The sequence below is a fragment of the Astatotilapia calliptera genome, chromosome 8 (genome assembly GCF_964374335.1).
Source record: "Astatotilapia calliptera chromosome 8, fAstCal68.1, whole genome shotgun sequence".
NCBI lineage: Eukaryota > Metazoa > Chordata > Actinopteri > Cichliformes > Cichlidae > Astatotilapia > Astatotilapia calliptera.
Genome location: NC_137429.1, coordinates 15175705 through 15187269, shown reverse-complemented (window position 1 = coordinate 15187269; position 11565 = coordinate 15175705).

Genomic DNA, 11565 nt, shown 5'->3' with positions numbered 1-11565 from the left:
GGAACTCTAGGGAAAACTTGAATAAAATGCAAACTATAGAACATCAGAACTCGAAATGAAATTACTCAGCAACACAGAGATGACACGAGAGAGACACACAGCATCATGGAGGATGTGACAAAAGACAAAGGGAAACTACAACAACATAAACATGCAGTAGTTATCCCGACAAAATGTTACCTCTGCATCAGGAGCAGCCTGTCCAAATCACGGACAAATAGTATCCCACATTCTTGATTTTTAGTTCAAACAGTTCTTATAATAACTTATTACTCTTGAAATTTTGGAGGTTTTAGCTGTTTGTACAGCAAAGTTACAGGAGAATACAAATAATTATGAGTCAGTCAAAATGTCCTCGGTTTGTGGAAATAATACCACATAACACATGAAAACAATAATGTAATGTATAATTTTCTGTTGTAACCCACAAACTGAACGGTAATGTGACAACACTCTTTTACTATTTTACAAAAGTAAAACATCACTGCTTCCATGTCTACCTGGTTGTAAAGGAGGAGGAGTTTACTGGATACTCCAAGGGTAGGCAACCTTTCTGATGGCGAGTGCCATTTAAAATTTCCTCAGATGTTGGCAGCTATAAGTGAATAGTTATGAGCTATTTTGAAACAAAAAAAGACACTTTTTATCCATAACAAGAACTCCATAACGGCTACCTGAGGACACTCATATGAGAGAAAATCTGCTCACACAGATATGTAGAGCCAAATACTGTCAGTAAGGCCTCTGCAATGTTCTGAAGACAGTTAAGCGCCATGAACACACACAGCTGTGGATTCCAGCTGCTTCGATGTTGCATTAACTCAGCCAGTTAATGCAAGACAAATCTAGCTGCTCATTAAAGATTTCTGGTTTGATCAGAAAATAAAACATTTGGTCCACACACAGCTGTGGGTCCCAAAAATGCATTGTGTCTCGAGTCTACGGATGTATCCGTGTAACTCCGTGGTGCTGATGCTGTGCTGAGCAGACAGCTCCTGAAGCTTTTGAAGTGTCGGACTGTGGAAAGCTAACAATGTCCCTCTCACCAGTAGGCTAAGCTATTTTTAGCCAATTACAAGTTGAACCTGGTACTTGGGGTTGTTAGTTAAGATACCGTCATTAAGAAGAGGCACAACTAATGTGTCTATGCGAGCTGATTTGTGATGTGCACCGCTGGCGCGGCCATTTATTGTTTGATGCACCTTCTCAGATTAGTACACAGCGTGTCGTGCCCTGGACTGGACTGGGACAAAAAAAAAAAAACAGCCCCGGCATTTTGACTAAAGACCGGCCCACCAGGTATTAAACCCATAAAGCCTTTGAATGAAAACAAATGGCCTGCCTGGCCTGCATTTGTATAGCGCTTTTCTAGTCCCTAAGGACCCCAAAGCGCTTCACACTACATTCAGTCATTCACACACACATTCACACACTGGCAATGGCAAGCTACATTGTAGCCACAGCTGCCCTGGGGCGCACTGACAGAGGCGATGCTGCCGGACACTGGCGCCACCGGGCCCTTTGACCACCACCAGTAGGCAAACATGGGGTTAGTATCTTGCCCAAGGATATTTGGCATGCAGCCAGGAAGCAGCCTGGGATTGAACCACCGACCTTCTGTCACAAACGCTGTTGTGACAGTGATGTACAGTCTGGTTGGTATATGTATGATTTCTATACATTTTACATCAGATAAAAACTTTGGTTGTAAGCTTCAGATGTCACGGCTGGCGGAGTGAGCCGTGTGGTGTTGGAGGAAAAGGAGGACCCAAAATGCAGGCAGCCGACTGATGATATGAGTGAGGGTTTATTTACAGGTGACAGTGGCAGAAACAGACAACGAAGCATGAGAAAACAACTGAAGAAACCTAAACTGGGAGAACTAAATGACAAACCTGAGAGCATACAAAAGGGTGCGGGTCAGCGCGACGCAGAGACAGGAACGAAACACCATAGAACGCAGACGAGCTGACAACGAACACAGACCGACACCCACTAAATATACACACACAAGGTAATCGGGTAATCACACACAGGAGGGAAGAACAGCTGAACCCAATACACATGATGAGCGGAGGAGACAAGCTGAACACAATGACAGACAGACAGAGACCTTCAGAACAAAACAGGAAATCTAGAACCCGAACCGGACACAAGGGGGGAGGACACAGAATAACTAGAACAGAGGAAAAGAATCACAAACCAAAAACCCTGGGTCAACGACCCAGGACCATGACATCAGATAATTATTTAATAACAGCCAGACATTTTAAATGAAAATAAGAAAGTATTTCTTTGTGATCCCCTCTCCCTGTTAATGCCCCACCTGGCCCCCCTGGCAAAACTTTGCTAGACCCGCCCCTGCAAAGTTACCAGCTGTCAGCTACTTAGAAAAGGATCCTGGTGTTATTTGTCCCTCAGAAACAGTTCATAACTTCCCTTCAACTCATTCATGTCACCTAAAAGGTAAACCTGTTTCTCCATCACCTGTTCAGCTCTGATGATTCAGTAAGGACATCTCCTGGTTTCATCTTCATGTTTCCCACTCACCACATATCTAAACCGACATCATGACCAGCAGCTTTTACAGCTGTGGCTCCAGCAAACATCAGCTGATACTAGAAATTAATGTTAAATAAATTCTAACAACAGCTGATCAAGCTTAAACGTGCTGCTGTTGTTTAGTGCGACATCCGCTGGTTTCCTCTTTCTGGCGCAAAGTGGGCGATAAACAAACAAGAGAGAAAAGCCGATTAGCTGATCATTGATCAGTTTCATGATTGAAGTAGAAACAGGAGAGAGAGGGGAGAGAATGAGAGAAGAAGAGGCAGCTGTGCAGCAAAGACAAAGAATAACTCCACCTTTGTGTCTTTTTCATTCTAGCTGAAATCCGGGACAAACTGCGTCCCCTCTCAGCTCAACACGAAATAATTAATATTATTTATTAACAGTGTTGGTCAAGTTACTTGAAAAAAGTAATCAGTAACTAATTACTGATTACTCCCCCAAAAAAGTAATCCCGTTACTTTACTGATTACTTATTTTCAAAAGTAATTAATTACTTAGTTACTTAGTTACTTAGTTACTTTTTAAAAACACGATTTACAACCTGAAGAGGTGATAAAGTGATAGATCTTTCAGCCCAATTCTACTTTTTCTACATAATCCATCATTCACAATGTAATCAAATGGAAAAGTCTCTTTTTTTAACTTGTTTTATCAGTTTTAATCTTTTAACTTCATGCATCAAGCAAAACATTTAATTATATGCAACATTCTCTGACTTGAATAAATTAGTTTAACATTTAAACCTATTTTCTACACATTCCAGCACATAAAATAAAATATTTTTTGTGTTTTCACTCACTCTTTCAAACAGATGCAAGTAAAACACAGCAGAAAATAAATAAAGTCAAAGACTCAGCGGTCCTTTTGCTCTATTTTCACCTGTAAAGCAGGAGCAGGGTAGGCGGAGGGTTACCCTGGTGCAGGTGTGCTGCGGTCAGTTGAAGAATCCGCGCGAGTGTCTCTGTGAGTTTCCCATCACGTCGTAGCTACTCGGTGCTTGCTCGGAAGTTTAGGGGTTTTTTTCGCTGTAAAAAGAAGTTTTCTTCCCACGCACGATGGACGCTAATGTTTTTGTCACTTTTTATGGAATCAAACTCAAAGTAAGGTCAGTACTTCCACACTTTAAACGCTGCACGCTCATACTCTCTCCCGCACTCGATATATTATCCATTGTTGATCTGCACACAGCTGCTGTCACCAACGTCGCACTTGCTTACGTCACTGTCATGAGACATTCTCGCAAAAAAATCACGGTTTTAGTAACGCAGTAACGCAGCGTTCCTATGGGAAAGTAACGGTAATCTAATTACTGATTTTGCAATAGTAATCCCTTACTTTACTCGTTACTTGAAAAAAGTAATCAGATTACAGTAACGCGTTACAAGTAACGCGTTACTGCCCATCTCTGTTTATTAATAATTTCTCTGAATGCAGGACAATTCCGTCTTTTTACGGGACGGTTGGCAACTCTACAAACTAACCTTATGAATTAAATAAAGTTCAACATCAGTAACATCAAAGCACCCACCCAGCTGTATAGAAACTCCATCATGCTAGCTAGCACGCAGTACGAGTTAGTGGTGTGCAATACTGCATATTTTGGTATCGATCTGATACCAAGTAAATTCGGGCCAGTATCGCCGATACCAATACCGATACGATACTTTTCAATAAATAAGGTGGATGCCTCATTGAATTGCTAAATTGCAATTAATTTTCACCACCTTAAGTGTTTTTTGTGATGTTTCCTTTGGTATTATTAATTAGTTAAAACCCAGGACATAATTAGGATAAATAATTTATTTATAATTAAATAAAAAAATGTTTTATTTTTGTGGTGGGCCGTGGTCTGCAATGCTGCTGCAGGTGAGATGGACTCACCTTCACTGCATCTACAATGATGCCTCACCGGCTTAAAACCTGTGCGCTGCTTGTGCTGTTGTTGTTTTTGGTGTTGATGTGTACAGCTGGCAGCAGGAGGGCTGCAGCCATTGAATGTAGGCTACTGTTACAGCAACCGGGTGATCACTGTAAGAGTGGACAGCGCGCAGCTCGGGGTGAGCTGGAGGTTGGCGCGCCAGCGAGACCTGCCAAGCTGGAGATGGAGGTCGAGGTGCGCGGGGGTCCTGCCTGAGGGCGGCGTGCTGTCCACTTCGGCACGCAGGACCATGCAGCCTGCGTGCCGGCCGTCTGCCCAGCTGCCTCTGAGCCCCGGCTCACTTCCACTCTGCATGCCATACGGGTGGCCATCAGGCCAGCTCCTGGGCTTCCGCTGGAGGCGCGGGCAACCGCCAGAGTGGACACTTCCCCGTCGCTGGGCTGGGCCATGGGGTGGCGATGGTCCAGGCCGATTCCCTCGCCTGCTCGCGGGGTGAGGTGAAGCGAGCGATGGGTGTATGTGGTAGGGCGTGTTCTGCGATGCCGCTGCAGGTTTGGTGGTGGTGATGTGCACGGCTGCCAGCGGGAGAGCTGAAGCCGTTGAATGTACTGTTACAGCAACCGTGTGATTATTGTAAGAATAAATCATGCTGCGAAGCATGAAAATGCCATCGGGTCTGCCGTGGTGGCGATCTTTTTTTTTTTTTTTTTTTAAATCTTAAGTGCACACAAACCAGTAAACAAATTAAAACAAATACTGGTGATAAACTATAATACAAAAATTACAATTAAAATTCTCAACAACGGGGCTTCCGCTTCCGGCCGATGGAGTAAGTAGCAGCGAAAGGCAGCTCCGCTAAGATTTTTGATTATCCAAACCTCCTGGGACACATATTGACTTTGATTTGGACCAAGATTCAACTGTACAAACTCCTCCTGACCAAAGCGAGTCATGAAGAGTAGTCGGAAATACACGCAAAAAACTTTGTCGTCAGCTTCTGCTACATCTGGCGGCGAAGAGCCAGAACTCGCCAATCTCCGTGAGGATCCTTCGGAGCGAATTGCAAGCCTACCGAGACGGTATGATGAACGATATTAAGACGCAGATAGATAATATGCATGAAAACTTACGTGAGGACATTTCCTCGCTAAGAGAAGAAGCTAAAGCAGACACCAATAAGCTTCGACATGAGCTATCACAGAAAATAGAGGCACTGCACGAAACTCATGCAGAAACAACAAGTATACAGAAGGACATGGAGCGGGCCCTCTGCGACACTACAGACAGGTTAACAGCCTTGGAGAAAGATCACGAAACCCTAAAGAAAGATTACAACAAGCTACACGACAAATGCCTGGATTTAGAAAATAGAAGCCGCAGAAACAATCTGTGTGTGGTGGGCATTAATGAGGACGCAGAGGGGGGAAACCCCAGCCGTTTCATGGCAGAATTTTTCTCAGAAGTGCTTGGGAAAGAAAATGAAGATTCGCTTATCATGATAGACCGAACCCACAGAACCCTCGCCCCGAAACCACGGACAGGGGAGCGCCCAAGAGCCATGATAGTCCGCCTGCACTACTACACCGACAGAGAGAAGATTTTACGATTGTCCAGGGAAAAAGGCCGCCTCTTCTACAAAGGATCACCTGTACACATCTTCCCGGACATGAATCCTGAGGTCAGCAAACTTCGAGCGTCATTCAACCCCGTGAAAGGGAAACTGCGGAATGCTGGCGTCCCGTACAGTCTGTACTACCCCGCGAAGCTGACTATAACGGTGAACAACGCTAAGCACTCATTCACAGATCCGCGCGAAGCAGAGAAGTTCGTCAGTACCCACGTCCAGAGCCCAGCCACATCTACCGCTTAGCCACATCTTTACAAACATGACCCAGGAGGGAATAGCATATAATAATAGACAATCTTAAGGAGTTTAGTGGTGAGTCTGATGTCTACAGCCTGTAAAAAGCTGGACAAAAATTGTTTTTCTTTTCTTTTCTTTTCTTTGCAAATGAAGAAAGGGTTCCGGTTTGAGTTCATGAGGTTGTTCTTTAGTTTGGTTCAAGAAAGTTGTGAATTTCAGAGGATCACTTTTAGAAAGCTCAGAGTAAGATCCATCAACCACTCAGTAACAGTTAATAACTATTGGTACCTCTACTGAGAGAGCACCACAAAATCTTGTCAACTTTGTAACATGGAACTGTAGGGGACTCAGGGGACCAGTGAAACGAGGAAACATTTTAGCTCACTTAAAAAAAGTAAACGCGGATATAATCTTTTTGCAAGAAACGCATCTAAAAGTACAAGATCACAACAGATTACGATGCAAATGGATAGAACAAATATTTCACTCTACATTTAATGCTGGAAGCAGAGGCACAGCCATACTGATCAAAAAATCAGTACCATTTACAGCAGCAAAAATACTACCAGACACTCAGGGTAGGTATGTTATTGTAACTGGCAAACTTTATGGTCATTTAGTTATGTTAGTAAATATTTACGCTCCGAATGTGGATGATGAGCAATTTATACGGTCGATAATATCAAAGCTTCTGGATATCGATACTCATCAATTAATCATAGGAGGTGATTTTAACTTTGTGTTAAATACTAACCTTGATAGATCATCGAGTAAACCTGCCAAAATATCTAAATCGGCAAAGGCCATCCAGGAATTTATGGGAAACTATGGAATATGGAGAGTTCAGAATCCTAATGTGCGACAATATTCATTCTATTCTCCGGTCCACCAGACATATACCAGGATAGACTTTTTTTTAATCGATTCTAAATTTCTACCATCAGTAAAGCACTGTGAATATGGCACAATAATGTTGTCGGATCACAGCCCCCTCCTTTTGCAACTAGCCCTCGGGTTCAATCACACAACAAAGATATGGAGATTTGATAATAGTTTATTATCAAATAAACAGGGGATAGAAGACATTAAGAACCAAATTGATTTCTACCTGTCAATTAACAACACTCCAGATATTACCAAGTCTACCTTGTGGGAAGCACTAAAAGCGTACATTCGGGGCAGTTAATTTTGCGGAAGAGTCTAATGAATAAACAACGAAGAGAAGAAGAGAGACGTATAAAAGGCAAGATACAGGAAGTAGATAGACAACACACAGTGCGGCCCTCAACAGTCTTGCACAAGAAGAAACTGTCCCTGCAAGCTGATTTACAATTGATGTATACCACAAGAACAGTCAAGCTTCTAACCAGGGCAAAATATAAATATTATGAACAGGGGGAAAGGATGGGTAAAGTTCTAGCACAACAAATCAAGAGACAAGCAGCAACAAGGTTGATCACAGAAATTCGCACCATTACGGGACAAATAACGAGGGACCCAAAGGAGATAAATAGTATATTCAGAAGTTTCAATGTAGACTTATACGCCTCAGAATCAAAAAAGAACCCCGCACTATTTGAGATGTTCTTTAACAAGTTTAGTGTACCTGTGATCAACCCAGACAAAGTAGAACAACTCGAAAAATCCATAACTATACAAGAGATACAGCAAGCAATAGATAATTTACAGAACTCCAAAGCTCCGGGTCCAGACGGTTATACTTCGGAATTTTACAAGGCCTTTAAAGACCATATCTCACACCTGTTACTAGAAGTATATAATGAGGCGCTGGACAAAAAAGCCCTACCGCCGACTTTGTATCAGGCAAGCATCTCTTTGATCTATAAAAAAGATCCTTTAGACCCGGCTTCATATAGACCGATCAGCTTAATTAATGTAGATAATAAGATACGTGCAAAGATTTTGGCAACACGCCTGGAAACTGTTCTGCCAACAATTATATCTCAGGACCAAACAGGATTCATTAACCCTTTAAGACCTACCATAGAACCAAGTCCGCCAGAGCTTATATTATATTTTTACATGGTGTGGTGCCATTTTTGGGAGCATTTCAAGTTGTTATACATCAATACAACCATTATAGCCCAGATTTTAATAATATGTATTCATTAAGTGCATAGTAATTACATAAATTGCAAAAAAGTGCAATAAACTACAAAAAAATTGAAAATCGTTTTTGCTTTTTTAGCATATATTTGTAGTTAGAGAAATTTAAGAGGCTTATCCCTCAACACTGTAAATACAAAAAAGTTGCACAAAATAGTTTCCCACCACAGGAAATTTATTTTGAGGGTCTTCATAGTTTTATTTTTGAAATACACCAATTTTTATACACTGCAGGAAAAACGAAAATAAATATTATACTGCAAATTTGCAAAAAAGCAGCATATGCATCAAAATAAACTATTTCCAGCAGTGCAATATGAGTCCTAAGCATCCCAGAAACGACACAGAAAGTCATAAAGTCAAAGATAACTTTTAAAAAGACCAGTATAGGCCCTGAGGCCTTGATGGTAAAAAAGACTACATTTCCTTTTTTTTTTTTTTTTTTTTTTGTCCATTTGATTCACCTTTTATTGTTTATTTTATTTTCACTTACTGAATATGGGACAGACTTGACTGGGGGAAAGAAGGGGAGAAAGAAAGAGGGAAAGAGAAACAGCTGAGAAGAGGGACGGGGGAGAAGGGCAAAAAACAAAAACCAACAGAATGAGCAGAAAAAGAAAAAAAAAGAAGAAAAAAAGAAAAAAAAATGCATATATCAATCACCTGGGTCACCTGCTGAGAAAGAAAAAAGAAAACAAGCAGAAGAGAACAAGAGTAATAGAATAAACAACATCACAATGATATATGGGAATATGACAGTAAATACTAAATATTAAACATTATTGTGCAGCACATAAGATCAACAGAACACAGTGTGCTTTGAGGTAGGAGCCAAAAAGGGTGTAGTTTGTGGGTGTGATCACCCGTGTGTACACCTGTGAGCATGGACGCGTTTGTTTTTTGTTTTTTAAAAGGTTCCTTCATGTAATGATCTGCTAGAGGGTGTGGGCGGGCCACAGCCCCGTCCTCCAGGGCATGAAGCAGGTATGGAGGAGATCAAAACTCCAGACATCCAGAGGCCCCCAGAATACAAGAGACCAAGGAAGACCAACAGAGGGGCAGCCGCGCCACTGTCCCAGAAAGAGCTGAGGAGAGTCCCAGATGAGGGCTCACTCAGCAGCCGCGGAGCAGAAGCCAGGGGGAGTTGCAGTGACGCGCCTGTGAGCTCCGCCGGCAGCCAGCCGTGCCTGAGTGACCGAGCCCCAGGCCGAGAGGCCGGGGGCACCCCACCTCCGAAGTGGCCCGAGCAAGCCCCAGGCTCCAGGCCCCGATAAGCGTCCGCCAAGGAGTGAGCCGGTGTGTACCTGGACGCCCATCCCCGGACACAAAGACTACATTTCCACGAAAATGACATCACTTCCGGTTTCGGGCAGGTAATGGCGGACATGCAAAAGTTCGCGCTGACGTCTATTCCAACGTAGGAAGTGTTATGAACAGCTGATCGGATCGGCAAAGCGTGTTTCTGGAATATTATGTTTTTGTTCCTGCAAGCCTTTTTTATGCAGTTTTTGCAAAGCTTTATGTGGAAGGAAACCGTGACCTAGGACAAGTTGATGGCATAAGATGTAAGTACAACTCCTCCGGTTTCATATGCAAAAAAAATTATTGCGCTAGCTTACGTGATTGCAGAGCTACCGGGATTTAAAAATAGTTACGTAAAACAGAGCGTGCCCGCTCCGACCGGCTCTAAAGGGTTAAAGACAGGCAGCTGTTTTTTAATATTAGAAGACTTTTAAACATTATCTATATGCAAGACAAGCATAATCCTAATCCTGAAATTTTGCTTTCTTTGGACGCGGAGAAGGCCTTCGACAGGGTCGAGTGGGATTATCTCTTCTCGACCCTGTCGAGGTTCGGATTTGGCCCTAAATTTATTTCTCTGGTTAAACTACTATACATCCAACCAAAAGTGTCGGTACAAACAAATAATGTCCACTCCGACTATTTCGATCTGAATCTTTCAACAAGACAAGGCTGTCCACTTTCACCTCTGCTTTTTGCGTTGGCTATTGAACCTTTAGCTCTTCTACTGCGCTCAACAGACGAATATACAGGGATCAGAAGGGGAAAAGCAGAACATAAAGTCTCGCTTTATGCAGATGATTTACTACTGTATATTTCTAACCCTGCAAAATCAGTCCCAGTCATCATGGAAATTTTGCAGAATTTTGGAGAAGTGTCAGGATACAAATTGAATTTATCTAAAAGTGTGCTATTCCCAGTCAACTCTAAAGCAATAGGTAACCCAAGTTGTTTCAATACCTTGCCATTTCGGGTTTCTAATCAGTTCCAATATCTTGGAATAAATATCACTCAGGATTATTATGGTTTATTTAAACACAATCTCTCTAAACTATATGATGAAACCAAAAATAACATAGACAAATGGATTAATCTACCAATTTCACTAGCAGGGAGGATAAACATTGTTAGAATGAATATTCTTCCCGAATTCTTATTTTTATTTCAGTGTATCCCTATTGTGATTAATAAAGTCTTTTTTAATAAATTGGACTCCTTAATATCCTATTTCATATGGAACAGAAAGAATCCAAGAATCAAGAAAAGCTACCTACAGAGACCGACATGTCAGGGAGGGATGGGGTTACCATGCTTCCGCCTGTATTATTGGTCATGTAATGTTCGTTCCATGTCGTTTTGGTTGCGGACTAAGGGGGCCGACTGGACAACGATGGAGAATGAAAGCTGCTACCCCTCCTCGTTAGAAGCTATGATCTATTCAGCTCTCCCTATCCCTAAACATGACTTTAAAAATCCTGTGGTATCTCATACAATTAAAATCTGGACACAGATAAGGAAACATTTCGGGTGGAAGGGAGCTTCCATACTAACTCCACTCATGAATAACGCATCATTCGCACCATCACTTTCAAACATTTCATTTCTCCAATGGAACCACAAGGGGCTGCACTCAATAAAGGATTTATTCATCAACAAGGTTTTTCCCACATTCCGGCAACTGCAAGAAAAATTTGACTTGCACAGTAATGACTTTTTCAAATACTTACAGATCAGAAGCTTTGTAAGGAAGCTTTTTCCATCTTTTCCAGGTCGGCCCCCAGACTCTGCCTTAGATAACTTATTTCAGTTTGATCCACTCAAGAAA